This window comes from Tachyglossus aculeatus, chromosome 1, assembly GCF_015852505.1.
Source record: "Tachyglossus aculeatus isolate mTacAcu1 chromosome 1, mTacAcu1.pri, whole genome shotgun sequence".
Taxonomy (NCBI): domain Eukaryota; kingdom Metazoa; phylum Chordata; class Mammalia; order Monotremata; family Tachyglossidae; genus Tachyglossus; species Tachyglossus aculeatus.
Genome location: NC_052066.1, coordinates 100,010,686 through 100,028,653, shown reverse-complemented (window position 1 = coordinate 100,028,653; position 17,968 = coordinate 100,010,686). Strand labels below are relative to the sequence as shown.

Here is a 17,968-nt window from a genome sequence, read left to right as displayed (position 1 = left end):
ATGTTATGGGAGTAATTATTTGACTTGATCCTTGCCTTCCAGGATAGAGGCAGGATGTGGGTGATCCTTGCCTTCCAGGATAGAGGCAGGATGTGGGTGATGGGTCAGTGGTGAGATCGAGGCATAGTGAGAAGGTTAACATTAGAGGAGCAAAGTGTGTGGGCTGGGTTGTACTAGGAGGGTAGTGAGGTAGGAGGAGGAAAGGTGGTGGAATGCTTAGAAGTCACGAAATAGAGGAGTTTTCTGGGTTTTTTTGGATAGAGAGGTTGATGGGCAACCAGTGCTCTGCACACAGTAAGCACTCAATAAATACAATTGAATGAATGCATGAACCACCAAAGTGGTTTTTGAGGAGTGGGTACTGTCCTGTCAGGTCAACTCCTGAGTATTTTTGCAGGAAAATGATAGGGGTAGCAGTGTGAAGTATGGACTGGAGTGGGGAGAGTCAGGAGGCTTGGAGGTCAACAAGGAGGCTGATGCAGTAATCCAGGTGAGATAGGATGAGGGATTGTATTACCGTGATAGTAGTTTGGATGGAGAGGAAAGGGTGGATTTTAACAATGTTGTGAAGGTGAGACTGGTTGGGTAGGGACAGTCTCTATATGTTGCCAGCTTGTACTTCCCAAGCACTTAGTACAGTGTTCTGCACACAGTAAGTGCTCAATAAATATGATTTGAATGAATTGAATTGAATATTTGGGTTAAGTGAAAGAGGGGAGTCAAGGATAATGCCAAGGTTAGAGACTTGTGAGACAGGAAGGATGGTGGTGCCATCTACAGAGATGGGAAAGCCAGAGGGAGGACAGAGTTTAGGTGGGAAGATAGGAGTTCTTTTTTGGACTTAGGTATGAGATGATTGGAGGACATCCAAGAGGAAGGCAAGAGGAAATGTGAGACTGCAAAGAGGAAGCAAGAACAGGGCTGGAGATGTAGATTTGGGTATCATTGGCATAGAGGTGGTAGTTGAAGCTATGGAGTGAATGAGTTCTCCAAGGGAGTGGGCAGGTGGAGTATAGAAGGGGACCCAGAACTGAACCTTGAGGAACCCCCACAGTTAGGGGGTGGGAGGCAGAGGAGGAGCCTGAAAAGGAGACTGAGAAGGAACAGCCAGAGAGTTAATCAGGAGAGGATAAAATCAGTGAAGCCAAGGTTGGAAAACTTTTCCAGGAGGTGGTGGTGGTCACAGTGTTAAAGGCAGATAAAAGGTCAAAGAGGATTAAGATGGAGTAGAGGCCATTTGATTTGGCAAGAAGGAGATCACTGGTGACCTTTGAGAGGACTGTTTCTGTGGAGTGAAGGGGACAGAAGCCAGATTAGAGGGGGTCAAGGAGAGAATTGGAGGAGAGGAATTTGAGATAGCGAGTGTAGACAACTCACTCGAGGAGTTTGGAGAAGTGTGGTGGGAGAGAGATAGGGTGAAAACTGGAGGGAGCTGTGGGGTCAAGGGAGGGTTTTTTTAGGACAGAGGAGATGTGGGCATGTTTGAAAGCAGTGGGGAACAGTTGAAGATGGCTGTTAGGGAGGGAAGAAGAGAGGGTAACCTCTTCACTTCCTTTCTCAGAGAACACAAAGGATCCAGGATTTTGAAAACTTTCATTCAATAAAGTTTTTGAGCATTTACTATGCACAGAGCACTGTACTAAGCTCTTGGGAGAGTATAATACAACAATAAACAGACACATTCAAATTCCCAGCACACAGTGAGCTTATATAAATATATAAATATAAATGAATAAATTACAGATATGTATGTTTTCCAATGGATTCTTCCCCTCTGCTTTCAAACATGCTTATGTATACCCTAACCTAAAGAAACCCTTCCTTGACCCCATGGCTCCTTCCAATAATTGTCCCACGTCCCTCCTACCATTCCTCTCCAACCACCTCGAGTGAGTTTCCGACACCTACTGCCTGAACTTCCTTGCCTCCAATTCTCTCTTTGACCCCATCCAATCTGCCTTCCATCCCATTTACTCCATGGAAATGACCCTCTCAAAGGTCTATGGCCTCCTTTTTGCCAAATCCAATGGCCTCTTCTCCATACTAATCCTCCTCTACCTCTCAGCTACCTTCAACACTGTTGACCAACCCCTTCTCATTCATTCATTCAATCATATTTATTGAGTGCTCACTGTGTGCAGAGCACTGTACTAAGCCCTTGGGAAGTACAAGTTTGCAACATATAGAGATGGTCCCTACCCAACAGCGGGCTCACAGTCTAGAACAGGGAGGCAGACAACAAAACACAACATATAAACCAAATAAAATAAGTAGAATAAATATGTCCAACCTTGATGACACTGACATTCTCCTCTCCTGGTTCTCCTCCCATCTCTCTGGCCGCTAATTCTCCGTCTCTTTCGTGGGCTCCTCTGCCTCCCACCACCTAAACGATGGAAGTCCTTCAATGCACAGCTCTGAATCTCCCTCCTTGTGGTTAAGCAAATTGCTTTTTGCCCGACAAACGATCCTTTGGACAACTAAGGTATATAAGGTGGATCACAGGGGACTTTTCTTGTCAGCTGTGTGACTTTGGGCAAGTCACTTAACTTCTTTGCGCCTCAGTTACCTCATATGTAAAATGGGGATTAAGACTGTAAACCCCCTTTGGGACAACCTGATCACCTTGTAACTTCCCCAGCGCTTAGAACAGTGCTTTGCACATAGTAAATGCTTAATAAATGCCATTATTATTATTATTATTTTCTTCCTTTTTGTATTCTGGACCCACTTCTGGGTTGGTCCTGGGGCAATCTCTCCAGTCCCCCATTTCTTCTATTCTCTGTCTACACCCACTTCCTTGGAGAACTCAATGGCTCCTATGGCTATAATTATCATCTCTACAGGGATAATTTCAAAATCTACATCTCCGGTTCCAAACTCTCTCCTTCTCTGCAGTCTCACATTTCTGTCTGCCTTTAGGACATCTCTATTGGATGCCCCACTGACACCTCAAACTTAAAATGTCTGAAACAGAACTCCTCCTAATTCCACCAAACCCTGTCCTCCCCTTGCAGTTCCCATCACTCTAGAGAAAACCATTCAGTGGTATTTACTGAGTACTTATTGTATGTAGAGCACTGTACTTCACTCTGCTTCTGGTGTCATTTTTTCTAAAAAAAAAAAAAAAGAAGTTCAGTCCATGATACTCCCCTCCTCAAGAAACCTCCAGTGATTACCATCCACCTCCTTATCATTCAGTCAATCTTATTTATTGAGTGCTTACTGTGTGCACAGCACTGTACTAAGCGCTTGGGAAGTAGAAATCGGCAACGTGTAGAGACGGCCCCTACGCAACAATGGGCTCACAGTCTAGAAGGGGGAGACAGACAACAAAACAACGGGATCTTAACCAATCAATCAATCAATCGTATTTATTGAGTGCTTACTGTGTGCAGAGCACTGTACTAAATGCTTGGGAAGTACAAGTTGGCAACATCTAGAGACAGTCCCTACCCAACAGTGGGCTCACAGTCTAAAAGGGGGAGACAGAGAACAAAACCAAACATACTAACAAGATAAAATAGAATAGATATGTACAAGTAAGATAGAGTAATAAATATGTACAAACATATATGCATATATACAGGTGCTGTATACATATATACCTGTATACATATACATATCCTGTACCTGTATAAATATATACAGGTACAGGATAAGTTCTGTTCCTTATCCTTGAGATCCTTATCTGTTATCCTTATCTGCTCCTTATCTAACAGAAACTCCTTACCATTGTCTTTAAAACACTCAATTAGCAATTCCACTTCTACTTCACCTAGCTGATTTCCTACTACAACCCACCTTAGGCATTTAGCTCCTCTTAACACCGGCTTGGAATATTTTGATCTTGTCCATCTTGCTGCCAACTCCTTACCCACATCCTCAGCCTGGCCTAGTGGAGCACGGCCCTGGAAGTCAGAACATCATGGGTTCTAATCCCGGCTCTGCCATTTGTCTACTCTGTGACCATGGGCAAGTCACTTCTCTGTGCCTCAGTTACCTCATCTGTAAAGTGGGGATTAAGACTGTGAGCCCTATGAGGGACATGGAGTGTGTCCAACTTGATTATCTTGTATCTACCCCAGCGCTTAGAACAGTGTCTGGCACTTAATAAGCACTTAACAAATACCATATTTATTATTATCCTCCCTCTGCCCTGGAACTTCCTCCCTCCCCTTCATACATGACAGACCACTACTCTTCCCCCTAGGTAAAATCAGATCTCCTGCAAGAGGCCTTCCCCAACTAAATCCTCATCTCCCCATCTCCGTCTCCCTTCTGCATCACATACCCATTAGAGAAGCAGCGTGGCTCTGTGAAAAGAGCCCGGGCTTAGGAGTCAGAGATCATGGGTTCTAATCCCTGCTCCTCCACTCGTCAGCTGTGTGACTTTGGGCAAGTCACTTCTCTGAGCCTCATCTGTGAGATGGGGATGAAGACGGTGAGCTGCACGTGGGACAACCTGATCACCTTGTATCCCCCCAGTGCTTAGAACAGTGCTTCGCACATAGTAAGCACTTAACAAATGCCATCATTATTATTATTTGACTATTTATCATTTAATTACTTGATATTCACCCCCCACCCCCACCCCCTCAGGTTCATGGCACTGATGTGTATGGGCACATAGTGCTTAACAAATAACATCCTTATTATTATTATTTTTATGCAATTTACTTTAATGTCCATCTCCCCATCTAGATTACAGGGTGCTTGTGGGCAGGGTCCATGTATTTCACTCAAGTGCTTAGCACAGTGTTCTGCACACAATAAGCACTCCATAAATACCATTGATATTGATATTAATATCAACTGATATTAAGTGTTTATTTTGTGCCAGGCACCATGCTAAGCCCTGGAGTAGATACAATATAATCACAGCAGACACAGTTCCTGTCTTATATGGGGATCACAGCATAAGGGAGAGCAGGAACAGGTATTTAATTCCCATTTTACAGGTAGATTCTTGACTATGAGCCCTTTGTTGGGTAGGGATTGTCTCTGTTGCCAAATTGTACTTTCCAAGTGCCTAGAACAATGCTCTGCACGCAATAAGCACTCACCAAATACCATTGAATGAATGAACAAGGTAATCAGGTCATCCCACATGAGGCTCACAGTCTTATTCCCCTTTTCCAGATGAGGTAACTGAGGCACAGAGACTTGCCTAAGGTCACACAACTGATAAGTGGCAGAGCAGGGATTAGAACCCAGGTCCTCTGACTCCCAAGCCTGTGCTCTGGCCACTAGGCCATGCTGCCTCTCACTAAGCCATGCTGTCTCTATAATAATAATAATAATAATGATAGCATTTATTAAGCTTGTTAAGCGCTTACTATGCGCAAAGCACTGTTCTGAGTGCTGGGGAGGTTACAAGGTGATCAGGTTATCCCGGGGGGGCTCATAGTCTTCACCCCCATTTTACAGATGAGGGAACTGAGGCACAGAGAAGTTAAGTGACTTGCCCAAAGTCACACAGCTGGCAATTGGCGGAGCCGGGATTTGAACCCATGACCTCTGACTCCGAAGCCTGGGCTCTTTCCACTGAGCCACGCTATTTCTTTCTAGGCAGGCTAGTGGCAGAGTCAGGATTAGAACCCAGGTCTCACAATACTGAGTCCTGTATTATTTCCACTAGGCCACACTACTACTCAGACCTCTTAGTTCCCAAACTTCCAGGTCTTTGGACATAGTAACCTCTAGATCTGAGATTGCCCTCACCCTTGGCCAAGCCATTCCATATTCCTCCTTTGTGCTCTCTTTGAGTACTCATTCATCCAATTGTATTTATTGAGTGCTTACTGTGTGCAGAGCACTGTATTAAGGGGTTGGAAAATACAACACAGCAATAAAGACAATCCCTGCACACAATGGGTTCACCATCTACAGGATGGGAGATGTACATCAATACAAGTAAACAGGCATCAATGTAAATAAATAAAAGTATAGATATATACATATATATCCAAGCCAAAGGTAGGACGTGAGCCAGGGCTCGGCAGCGAGACAGGTGAGATGGAGGCCCCTTGCCCCAACTAGCTCAGCACACTTATCCCCCATGGAATTTCACCAGGCTGAAAAATAAAAATAAACAGGGACCCAACCCAAAGAAAATCAGGTATACTCTAACTTCTAGTGGCTGAGGCAATCTGCTTTGTACCTTATGTATGATCCATTATGAATCTAGTTATAAAAGCTGGCTCACAGTGGACCTGTCTTCCTTTTCACATTCTGCACCCACTTTTGGGTTGGGCCTGGGGCAGGTTTCCCACACTTCCTTATTTTGGTTCCCTTTTTGTCTGGTTTCTGCTCGTCTCCTCCATTACACTTTAAACTCTTTGAGGGCAGGGAGTGTGCATCATGCTTGGATTTACTCTTTCCCTGCAGTTAGTATAATGTTTAAATTCTTTGCAGAAACTCCCTGAATGCCATTGCTTACTGTATTGAATCTGCATTTTGGGGAAACTTTAAATGCACTGGGGGAAGTGGGGTGCTCAGGCTGTGAACTGTTAATGGGCATATGGGCATTGCAGGGGGAAAGTCTGGGGAGAGCAGAACAGGGCACTGCAGACAGACCTGGGTTGAGGGTTTTTTGTTTTGTTTTATTTCTACTTAGAGTGTTTTGAGCAATAGTCTGTGCCCCGGGTGCATCTTCAATTGAGACTTGATTAAGGGAACTAAATGAAAAGGAGAATGGAGAATCTGGCTCCAGGACGATTCAGGTAATGTAGGAGGGACCCTGATTTTGTTGCGTTTTTCTGTGTGCTATTCAAGTAATTTGAACCTCCTTTACTGCTTTGCTAGATCCCTAATTGCAGCAGTGAAGGAAAATTATATGTCATCAAGCACTTAGTACAGTGCTCTGCACACAGTAAGTGCTCAATAAATATGATTGAATGAATGACTCTGCGGTAGGGCATAAAGAGTGTTTTACAACAGCTTTGTTTCAGTCAGTGAAAGAAATTAACTGGATATTTTAGTAATGTTGGTTTCTGTGGTTATGATCATCCAATGCCCATAACTCTTACTAGTGTGTAAACTCCCCCCAGTAGCTTGTACACTCCCCCCACTATCTTGTACACCCCCCCCCACTAGATTGTATACTCTCCACTAGCTTGTACACTCCCCAATTAGCTTGCAAACTCCCACAGTGGTTTGCAAGCTCCCCCAACTTGCAACTCATAATAGTGTCCATTCATTCATTCATTCAATCATATTCATTGAGTGCTTACTGTGCGCAGAGCACTGTACTAAGCACTTGGAAAGTACTATTCAGCAATAGAGACAATCCCTGTCCACACTGGACCTACACTTTAGAAGGGGGGAGACAATCAAAACAAGTTAACGGGCATCAATGTAAATAAATAGAATTATAGAGATATACATATTTACATAAGTGCTTTGGGGCAGGGAGAGGGGGTAGAGCAAAAGGAGTGAGTTGAGGTGACGTGGAGGGGAAGCTGAGGAAAAGGGGGGGCTAGATTGGAAAGGCCTCCTGGAGGAGGTGAACCTTCAGTGAGTCTTTGAAGGGGGGAAGACTGATTGTGTGGCAGATTTGAGAAGGGAGGGTGTTCCAGGCCAGAGGATGGGCCAGGCGTCGGTGGCAGGATAGGCAAGAATGAGACACAGGGAGAAGGTTAGCAGCAGAGGAGTGGAGGGTGCGGGCTGGGCTGTAGAAGGAGAGAAGGGAGGTGAGGTAGGAGAGGATGAGGTGATGGACAGCCTTGAAGCCAATAGTGAAGAGTTTTGGCTTGATATAGAGGTTGATAGACAACCATTGGAGATTTTTGAGGAATGGGGGTGACATGCCCAGAACGTTTCTGTAGAAAAATAATCCAGGCAGCAGAGTGAAGTATGGACTGAAATGGGGAGAGGCAGGAGGTTGGGAGATCAGAAAGGAGACTGATGCAGTAATAATAATAATAATAATGTTGGTATTTATTAAGCACTTACTATGTGCAAAGCACTGTTCTAAGTGCTGGGGAGGTTACAAGGTGATCAGGTTGTCCCATGGGGGGCTCACAGTCTTAATCCCCATTTTACAGATGAGGTAACTGAGGCCCAGAGAAGTGAAGTGACTTGCCCAAAGTCACACAGCTGACAATTGGTGGAGCCGGGACTTGAACCCATGACATCTGACTCCAAAGCCCGTGCTCTTTCCACTAAGCCACACTGCTTCTCTGAATCCAGTAATCCAGTCAGGATAGGATGAGTGATTGTACTAATGTGGTAGCGGTTTGGAAGGAGAGGAAAGGGCAGATCTTGGCGATGTTGTGAAGATGAGGCCAGCAGGCTTTGGTGACAGATTGGATATGTGGGGTGAATGAGAGAGTGAGTCAAGGATGACACTAAGGTTGTAGGCTCGTGAGACGGGAAGGATGGTAGTGCTGTCCACAGTGACAGGAAATTCTGAGAGAGGACAGGGTTTGGGAGGGAAGAAAAGGAGCTCAATCTTGGACATGTTGAGTTTTTAGTGGCTGGAGGACACCAAGTAGAGATGTCCTGAAGGCAGGAGATGTGAACCTGGAGGGAGGGAGAGAGAACGGGGCGGGGGGGGGGGGGGAGATGTAGATTTGGGTGTCATCTGCATAGAGATGATAGCTGAAGCCATGGGACCGAATGAGTTCTACAAGGGAGTGAGTGTAGATGGAGAATAAATGGGAGAGCCAGAACTGAACCTTAAGGGACCCCCTACAGTTGGGGGGTGAGAATGGGAGGAAGATCCTGCAAAGGAGATTGAAAATGAATGGCCAGAGAGATAAGAGGAGAACCAGTAGAGGATGGAATCAGTGAAGCCAAGGTTGGGGGTTGGGTAATGTATTGAGGAGAAGGGGATAATCCAGAGAGTCAAAGGCAGCTGAAAGGTCGAGGAAGATTATGATGGAGTAGGAGCCGTTGAATTTGGCAAGAAGGAAGTCACTGATGACCTTTGAGTGGGCGGTTTCAGTGGAGTGGAGGGGGTGGAAGCCACATTGAAGGGGGGCCAGGAGAGAATTGGAGGAGAGGAATTCAAAGCAGGAAGTGTAGATGACTCGCTCCAGGAGTTTGGAAAGGAAGGGTAAGAGGGAGATGGGGTAATACCTGGAGGGGGCTGTGGGGTCAAGGGAGGGGTTTATTAGGATGGGGGAGTCATGGGCATGTTTGAAGGGTGTGGAGAAGAAGCCATTGGAGAGTGAGCAGTGGAAGATAGTAGTTAAGGAGGGAAGGGGTGAGAGATTTTATAAGGTCCAAGGGAATGGGGTCCAATGTCATATTGAGGGGGTGGCACTTGATAGGAGGCAGTAGTAACAATGATAAGAATAATAATATTTGTTAATAATAATAATAATAATTGTGGTGTTAAGCATTTACTATGTGCTAGGCACTCTACTAAGTACAGGGGTAGGTACAAGCAAATTGGGTTGGACCCTGTCCCACATAGGGCACACGGCCTTAGTCCCCATTTTACAGATGAGGTCACTGAGTCACAGAGAAGTGAAGTGACTTGCCCAAGGTCTCACAGTAGACAAGTGACAGAGCAAGTGCTTATTTTATGCCAAGCACTGAACTGTTCTGGGATAGTAAGCTTTTTGTGGGCAGGGAATGTGTCTACCAGCTGTTATATTTTACTCTCCCATACCCCTAGCTCAGTGCTCTGCACATAGTAAGTAAGTAATAATAATAATAATGGCATTTGTTAAGCACTTACTATGTGCAGAGCACTGTTCTAAGCGCTGGGGGTGGATACAAGGTGATCAAGTTGTCCCACATGGGGTTCTCAGTCTTAATCCCCATTTTACAGATGAGGGAACTGAGCCTCAGAGAAGTTAAGTGACTTGACCAAGGTCACACAGCAGACATGTGGCGGAGCTGGGACTCGAACCCATGACCTCTGACTCCAAAGCCCTGCTCTTTTCCACTGAGCCACGCTGCTCTCATAAGTGCTCAATGAATACAATTGCTCAGCCACCCTCTCCAGTGGTGGCTTTTCACTTCAATTCTTTTTGTTTCAATTCTCTTTCTCAAACAGGGTTCAAGGAATGGGCAACCCTGAGTCGGCTACTACAGGAAAGGTCACTAGGGAAATGGCAAAAACAACCTCTAGCCCCAGGTTCTGTTTGAAAGCCCACTCCCCTTCCCCGGACCAGGGGTCTCCCTCAGCAGTTCTGTTTTCACAAGCCCCAGAGACCCCTCTCTGCCTCCTTCCCTGGGGGGTAGGAAGCCCCCTCCCCACCGCCCCCCCCCCCCCCCCCGGGCAGGATCCGAGTCTTAAAAGACTGCAGATAATAATAATAATAATAATAATAATAATAATAATAATAATAATAATAATAATGGCATTGAAGTGCTTACAATGTTTCAAGTACAGTTTTAAGCACTGGAGTAGATACAAGGTAATCAGGTTGCCCCACATGGAGTGCTCAGTCTTAATCCCCATTTTACAGATGAGGTAACAGGCACAGAGAAGTTACGTGGCTTGCCCAAGGTCACACAGCCGACAAGTGGCAGAGCTGGGATTAGAACCTACATCCTCTGATTCCCAAGCCTGGATAATAATAATAATAATAATAATAATAATAATAATAATAATAATAATAATAATAATTGTGGTATTTAAGTCCTTACTGTGTGCCAGGCACTGTACTAAACACTGGGGTGGGTACAAGCAAATCAGGTTGGACACAGTCACTGTCACACGTGGGGTGCACAGTCTCAATCTCCATTTTACAGATGAGAGAACTGTAGCCCAGAGAAGTGAAATGGCTTGCCCAAAGCCATACAGCAGACAACTGGTGTAGGTGGAATTGGAACTCAAGTCCTTCTGACTCCCAGGCTCATGAGCCCCTTCCCTCTCAACCCCTACCCCAATCCAACTCCGCTGCAACCCTGGCCACATTTCTGCTGTGTGACCTTAGACTAGTCACTTCACTTCCCTGTGCCTCAGTTCCCTCACCCATAAAATGGGGATTAAATCTGTGAGCTCTACAAGGGACAAAGAGACTGTGTCCAGCCCAATCTGCGTGCATCCACTCCAGTGCTTAGGAAATGAATAAATAATAAATAACTATGGTAAACCTGTTGTGGGCAGGGATTGTCTCTCTTTAATTCTGTATTGTACTTTCCAAGCATTTAGTACAGTGTTCTGCATGCAGTTAAGTGCTCAATAAATTCGATTGAATGAATGAATGAATTTAAGCACTTACAAATAATAATAATAATTAATAGTTATGGCATTTGTTAAGCACTTACTATATGCCAAGCACTATTCTAAGTGCTGGGGTAGTTACAAGGTAGTCATAGTCTCAATCCCCATTTTCCAGATGCTGTAACTGAGGCCCAGAGAAGTGAAGTGACTCATCCAAGGTCACACAGCAGACAAGTGGCAGAGGCGGAATTAGAACCCACGTCTCGTGACTCCCAAGCCATTAGGACATGCTGCTGCTTCTAAGCAGTGTGTGAGCCTGGCACATAGTAAGCACTCAACAAGTCCCCCAATAGCACGAGCCGTCCAGCCTGGGCCCACAGTGGCAGCCCCCCACCCCAGGCCTCGATGCCTCCGCTGGGGATGAGAGTGTGGGGGTCTGGCTGGGTCCCAGAGGAGACCCTGGCCTGGTGGGGGGAGGATGGGGAGGATGAGCTGGGGGGGAGGAGGGGGGAGGAAGGGAAGGGTGAATGAAGAGGGGAGGAAGAGGGAAGAAAAGGGAGACGAGGAGGGGAGGAAGGGAAGGAGGGGGGAAGGAAGGGAAAGAAGGGGGGAGGAGGAAGGGACAGAATGAGGGAGGAGGAGGAAGGGAAAGAAGGGGGAGGAGGAGGACGGGAAGGGGGAGGAGGAGGAAGGGAAGGAGGGAAGAAGGAAGAGGAGGAGGGGAGGAGGAAAGGGAGGAGGAGGGGAAGAAGGGAAGGAGGGAGGGGAGGAAGGGGAAGAGGAAAGGGAGGAGGAGGGGAAAGAAGGGAAGGAGGGAGGGGAGGAAGAGGAGGAGGGGAGGAAGGGGAGGAAAGGGGGCAGGCTCCTGCTGCCCCTCCCATCCCTTTACTGTAGGGGTTTCTCAAGGGTCAGTTCTTGGTCCCCTTCTGTTCTCTACCTACACTTACTCCCTTGGTGAACTCATTCACTCCCACGGCTTCAACTACCGTCTCTACGCTGATGACACCCAAATCTGCCTCTCTGCCCCTGCTCTCTCTCCCTCCCTTCAGGCTCAGGTCTCCTTCTGCCTTCAGGACATCTCCATCTGGATGTCTGCCTGCCATCATCTAAAACTCAATATGTCCAAAACTGAACTCCTTATCTTCCCTCCCAAAACCTGCCCTCTCCCGGACTTTCCCGTCACTGTAAACAACACTACCATCCTTCCGGTCTCACAAGCCCGCAACCTTGGTGTCATCCTCGACTCCACTCTCTCATTCACCCCTCACATCCAATCCATCACCAAAACCTGCCAGTCTCACCTCCGCAACATTGCTAAGGTCTGCCCTTTCCTCTCCATCCAAACTGCTACCTTGCTGGTTCAGTCTCTCATCCTATCCCGACTGGATTACTGCATCAGCCCTCTCTCTGATCTCCCATCCTCCTGTCTCTCCCCATTTCAGTCTATACTTCACGCTGCTGCCCGGATCATCTTTGTGCAGAAACGCTCTGGGCATGTTACTCCCCTTCTCAATAATCTCCAGTGGCTACCAATCAACCTACGCATCAGGTAGAAACTCCTCACCCTCGGCTTCAAGGCTGTCCATCACCTCACCCACTCCTACCTCACCTCCCTTCTCTCCTCCAACCCAGCCCACACCCTCCACTCCTCTGCCACTAACCTCCTCACTGTGCCTCGTTCTCGCCTGTCCCACCATCGACCCCCGGCCCACATCCAAACCCCTGGCCTGGAACGCCCTCCCTCCACCCGTCCACCAAGCTAGCTCTCTTCCTCCCTTCAAAGCCCTACTGAGATCTCACCTCCTACAGGAGGCCTTCCCAGACAGAGCCCCCTTTTTCCTCTCCTCCTCTCCATCCCCCCTGCCCTACCTCTTTCCCCTCCCCACAGCACCTTTATATATGTTTGCACCGATTTATTACTCTATTTTACTTGTACATATTTACTATTCTATTTATTTGTGTTAATGATGTGCATCCAGCTTTATTTCTATTTATTCTGATGACTTGACACCTGTCCACCTGTTTTGTTCTGTCTGTCTCCCCCTTCTATCAATCAATCAATCGTATTTATTGAGCGCTTACTGTGTGCAGAGCACTGTACTAAGCGCTTGGGAAGTACAAGTTGGCAACATATAGAGACAGTCCCTACCCAACCGTGGGCTCACAGTCTAGAAGGGGGAGACAGAGAACAAAACCAAACATATTAACAAAATAAAATCAATCAATCAATTGTATTTATTGAGCACTTGCTATGTGCAGAGCACTGTACTAAGCGCTTGGGAAGTACAAATTGGCAACATATAGAGACAGTCCCTACCCAACAGTGGGTTCACAGTCTAAAAGGGGGAGACAGAGAACAAAACCAAACATACTAACAAAATAAATAGAATAGATATGTACAAGTAAAATAAATAAATAAATAGAGTGATAACTATGTACAAACATATATACATATATACGGGTGCTGTGGGGAAGGGAAGGAGGTAAGATGGGGGGATGGAGAGGGGGACGAGGGAGAGAGGAAGGAAGGGGCTCAGTCTGGGAAGGCCTCCTGGAGGAGGTGAGCTCTCAGCAGGGCCTTGAAGGGAGGAAGAGAGCTAGCTTGGCGGATGGGCAGAGGGAGGGCATTCCAGGCCCGGGGTAGGACGTGGGCCGGGGGTCGATGGCGGGACAGGCGAGAACGAGGTACGGTGAGGAGATTAGCGGCGGAGGAGCGGAGGGTAAATAGAATAGATATGTACAAGTAAAATAAATAAATAAATAAATAGAGTAATAAATATGTACAAACATATATACATATATACAGGTGCTGTGGGGAAGGGAAGGAGGTAAGATGTGGGGGGATGGAGGTGGGGGGGCGAGGGGGAGAGGAAGGAGGGGGTTCCCATTGTTGGGTAGGGACCGTCTCTATACGTTGCCAACTTGTACTTCCCAAGCACTTAGTACAGTGCTCTGCGCACAGTAAGTGCTCAATAAATACAATTGAATGAATGAAGGAGGAGGAGGAAGAATGAGAGGAGAAGGAGGAGGGGGAAGAGGAGGAGGAAGGGAGAGGGGGAGGAGAAAGGGGGAGGAAGCGGGGAGGAGGGGGAGAAGGAAGGGGGGAGGAGGGGGAGAAGGAAGGGGGGAGGAGGGGGAGAAGGAAAGGGGGGAGGAGGGGGAGAAGGAAAGGGGGAGGAGGGAGAAAGGAAGGGGGGAGGAGGGGGAGAAGGAAAGGGGGAGGAGGGAGAAAGGAAGGGGGGAGGAGGGGGAGAAGGAAAGGGGGGAGGAGGGGGAGAAGGAAAGGGAAGAGGAGGGGGAGAAGGAAAGGGGGGAGGAGGAGGAGGAGGAGGTGGTCCCTCGGGGGGAGGCGGGCCCCGAGCTCTGCCGTCCCTAAAGCTTTAAAGGAGGAAAAGAAAGCGAAAGGTCTCTCGGTGCGGAGGCTCACTTGGTTAGGGCAGGTCAGGGCGGGCATCTGTTCTCAGAGCTAGACTATATCCCGGGCTGCTGTCCGGTCCTCCTGTCTGTCCGTCCACCTGCCCCTGGGGCCAGGTACCTCCCCCGTGAACGCGGGACACCAACTGTCCGGAGCCCACTTGTCCAGGGGACCCCTGGATCCAGCCGACAGCTCTGTCCCTGCATCGTCAAGGTAAAGGAGCAAGGAAGAAGAGGGGAGACCCGCACTCAGCCCCTTCTGGGCTGAGCCTCGGTTTCCTCCCTTTCTCTGTCGGGTTTCCTGACCTCGTGGAACTTGGGAAGGCAGGAGCTTTCTGATAATAATAATAATAAATAATAATCTGTGGTATTTTTTAAAGCGCCCAATTGGTGCCAAGCACTGAATTAAGCCCCGGGATAGATTCAAAATCATCATATAGGATCCCAGTCGTTGGTATGTATTGAACGCTTATTGTGTGCAGAGCAGGTGAAGGGCTAGGGGGATTTCGAAACTATCTTGCCGGCCTCCAATTAATGATGTTTAGTGGGTACTTATTGTGTGCACAGCAGGTGTTAAGTGGGGGTGGGAGGTGGGGAATAATTATGTCGGATCCCAACCGATGGTAATTATTGAGCACTATCTTAAGCACTGGAGCTAGATTCAAAGTAATCAGGCCTGATCCCCACCAGTGGTATTTGTTATTGATTGTGTACTACTGTTCTAAGTATTTGGGAAAACACAATACAATGGAGTTAAACGTAATTCTTCCTTACGAGGAGCTTGCAGTCTACCGGGGCAGAAGGACATTACTGATAGAGGAAATAGAGTATAGGATATTTGCACAAGGTCTGAGGGGCTGGGTGAGTATCAAAGGGCTCCCGGAGTTCAGGTGCAAAGTTGAGGCAGAAAGGACGGAAGATTGGGGAAATCAGGGGAAGAGAGGACACCTATTTCATTTCCCATTTTACAGATGAGGAAAGTGAGGCACAGATAAGTTGACTTGCCCATGGTCACTTAAAAGGCAAGTGAAGGAGCCCAGATTAGAACCCAGTTGACCTGATCTTGTCTGCCCTTGTGGTCTTTGGGCATGGGATGGCTGGCATTCAGACTGTCCTTTCCAGTATCCCAATCCCACCTGCATCTAGGGATGCCCTGCCTGAACCCTGTGCCTGCTCATCAACAGGGAGTCTTGGGGGATGGGTCAGTTTGTTTTTTGTTTGTTTGTTTTTTGATTACTATGTGCCAATCACTATTCTAAGCACTGGGGTAATAATCATAACAATAATGTAATGTTGATATTGTTAAGCGCTTACTATGTGCAAAGCACTGTTCTAAGCGCTGAAACAAGGTAATCAGGCCCGTTCTCTATTCACTAGGCCAGGCTGCTTTTTTGTAGCCTGAAACCTCTGGGAGACACTACCCACTCACTCCGAGAACAGGAGTCTGGACCCCCAGGATACCCCGTTGGGCAGCTGCAGGGTGGGGTGGTCTGAGAATGAGCTCACTTCCTCCAGGAGGCCTTCCCAGACTGAGCCCCCTCTTTCCTCTCCCTCTCCTCCCTCCCACCCCCCGCCTTACCTCCTTCCCCTCCCCACAGCACCTGTATATATATATATATATATATATATATATGTTTGTACATATTTATTACTCTATTTTACTTGTACATATTTATTCTATTTATTTTATTTTGTTAATATGTTTTGTTTTGTTGTCTGTCTCCTCCTTCTAGACTGTGAGCCCGCTGTTGGGTAGGGACCATCTCTATATGTTGCCAACTTGTACTTCCCAAGCGCTTAGTACAGTGCTCTGCACACAGTAGGCGCTCAATAAATATGATTGAATGAATGAATGCAGGAGAACAACTTTGGGAAATGGCAGGCTACTCTGAGAAGCCCGTTGGATTGGGTTTGGGAAATGCCCCAGGGATCAGGCCTGAAGAAGGTTGAATTAAATTGAGGAAATAGAGTATAGGATATTTATATATATATATACAGGATAATTAAAGAAGGTGGAGCAGGAAATTGGCCCCAGCTCTTGGAGCCTCTGAGTCTCCTTTTTTTCCTAGCAACAGTACTGCTTCCGCTTGCTCCCCTACAGCTGGCAGTTATGCAATCTGAAGGGCTTGGCCCTTCAATCGGGTTATCCATCTCTGATCACTCCGAGGAATGACTTGTGGCTTCAAACCGTTTCTCCTTGACTTTTTGGATTTAGTGAAGATTGGAGTGTGACTCAAGATTCCCCGAAAAGAGGTCTGACGTTGGGCAAGGTGTAGAGGCCCCTGAAAGATGTGATAGAGATTGGATATTCAGCTAAGGGCTCTGAGCAGGTGAGAAATATGCCAACCTGCTGCTGTCTTCGGTGTAGTTAGCAAAACAGGGTGGTAGGATGAATTTGTTACAATCTGGTTAATGAATTGCTTTCCTTTTGGAAGTCTGTGGCAGCGTGGCTTAGTGGCTAGAGCCCGGGCTTGGGAGTCAGAGGACATGGGTTCTAATCCTGGCTCTGCCACTTGTCTGTGTGACCTTGGGCAAGACACTTAACTGCTCTGTGCCTGTTACCTCATCTGTAAAATGGGGATTGACTGTGAGCTCCACGTGGGACAACCTGCTCACCTTGTATCTACACCAGTGCTCAGAACAGGGCTTGGCACATAATAAGCGCTTAACAAATGTCATAATTATTACCACAATTATTATTCATGCAAAAAGATACCTGCTCTTTCAAACTGCAGGCACCCTGTCAGTATCCTTGTAATATTAGGGGTTGATCTCTGGGGAATACCGAGCTCTCCCCCCCACCCCCCGCCCGACCTCTTCCTCCCAACATTGAACACATGGGCCCCCAAGAGACAGGAAAGGGATCTAATTTCTTAGTATGTAGTATCTTCCAGTGCTTAGCACAGTGCTTGACACACACCCTCCTTCCTCTCCCCCTCCTCTCCATCTCCATCCCCCCTGCCTTACCTCCTTCCCCTCCCCACAGCACCTGTATATATGTAAATATGTTTGTACATATTTATTACTCTATTTATTCATTTTATTTGTACATATTTATTCTATTTTATTTTGTTGATATGTTTGGTTTTGTTCTCTGTCTCCCCCTTCTAGACTGTGAGCCCACAGTTGGGTAGGGACCATCTCTATATGTTGCCAACTTGTACTTCCCAAGCTCTTAGTACAGTGCTCTGCACACAGTAAGCACTCAATAAATACGAATGAATGAATGCTTAATACATGCTATTACTATTGCAACTACTACCTCTTCGACAAGATGGCCCCTTCTAAAACACAGCCCTTAGGAAAACCTTCATGCCTGGGCGGGCATAACAGACTCCGTGATGGATTCCCTTTGTCCTCATTTTTACCCTCTCCAAAATAACCCCAAAGCAGGGTCAAAAAAAAATTCACCAGTACTGATTTGGT

The 17,968-nt window shown here is 47.0% G+C and overlaps 1 protein-coding gene across 4 annotated transcripts in view; it reads left to right on the top strand.

The window, feature by feature from the left end:
• The window catches only part of PLSCR1 (phospholipid scramblase 1), a 69,216-nt gene that overhangs the window by 9,126 nt on the left and 42,122 nt on the right, over window positions 1-17,968 (top strand). Inside the window, exon 1 of one of the 4 annotated variants that reach the window (XM_038743393.1) lies at window positions 14,673-14,756. The exons of 1 other annotated variant lie outside the window; for it this stretch is intronic. The gene's annotated coding sequence lies outside the window, so the exon portion shown is untranslated. Of the gene's footprint in view, window positions 1-14,672; window positions 14,757-16,824; window positions 16,873-17,968 lie in introns of those variants that run through there. 2 more of the 4 variants (XM_038743401.1, XM_038743416.1) reach the window with 2 other exon arrangements.